Consider the following 928-nt stretch of genomic DNA (forward strand, 5'->3'; position numbering starts at 1 on the left):
GAAGGGTAAATACAGTGTTCGAATAAATGACATAATAATACACCGTGAAGCATAGCTCGCAACGAATGTAGTCCTATAAATAAATGAATAAAGAAATTGTGTAATAAAATTCCTCTGGCGGGCTCGAACCTGCGACCTCTCGCTGTCAAGGCGAGCGTCATAACCATTAGACCACGGAGGCTTAATGGTTAAACAGATTGAAATACCACCAGATACACTCCATTACACAATAAGTACGGCTAGAAACAAGTAATAGCATACACCGATATATAAATCAAGGTAGCCGTTAACACTGTTAGATTATATACATAAATAATCAAAGAACGGTAAATACAGTGTTCAAATAAAGGACATAATAATACACCGTGTAGCATAGCTCGCAACGATGTAGTCCTATAAATAAATGAATAAAGAAATTGTGTAATAAAATGCCTCTGGCGGGACTCGAACCTGCGACTTCTCCTTGTCAAGGCGAGCGTCATAACCATTAAACCACAGAGGCTACATGGTTAAACAGATTCAATTACCACCAGATACACTCCATTACACAATAAATACGGCTAGAAACAAATAATAGCATACACTGAAATATAAATCAAGGTAGCCGTTAACACTGTTAGATTATATACATAAATCATCAAAGAAAGGTAAATACAGTGTTCGAATAAAGGACATAATAATATACCGTGTAGCATAGATCGCAACGAATGTAGTCCTATAAATAAATGAATAAAGAAATTGTGTAATAAAATGCCTCTGGCGGCACTCGAACCTGAGACTTCTCGCTGTCAAGGCAAGCGTCATAACCATTTGACTACGGAGGCTTCATGGTTGAACAGATTCAAATACCACCAGATACACCCCATTACACAATAAGTACGGCTAGAAACAAATAATAGCATACACTTTAATGATTTATGTATATAAT

General features: G+C 36.6%; 1 non-coding gene across 1 annotated transcript; it reads right to left on the reverse strand.

Annotated features, from left to right (window-relative positions):
* Positions 1-429: 429 nt before the first annotated feature.
* Trnav-gac lies at positions 430-502 on the reverse strand. Its single transcript has one exon. It is a non-coding gene; the product is annotated as a tRNA-Val (tRNA).
* Positions 503-928: the final 426 nt, after the last annotated feature.

The sequence above is a fragment of the Anneissia japonica genome, unplaced genomic scaffold, assembly GCF_011630105.1.
Source record: "Anneissia japonica isolate Jap-2015-1 unplaced genomic scaffold, ASM1163010v1 scaffold195794_len928_cov122, whole genome shotgun sequence".
Lineage (NCBI taxonomy): Eukaryota > Metazoa > Echinodermata > Crinoidea > Comatulida > Comatulidae > Anneissia > Anneissia japonica.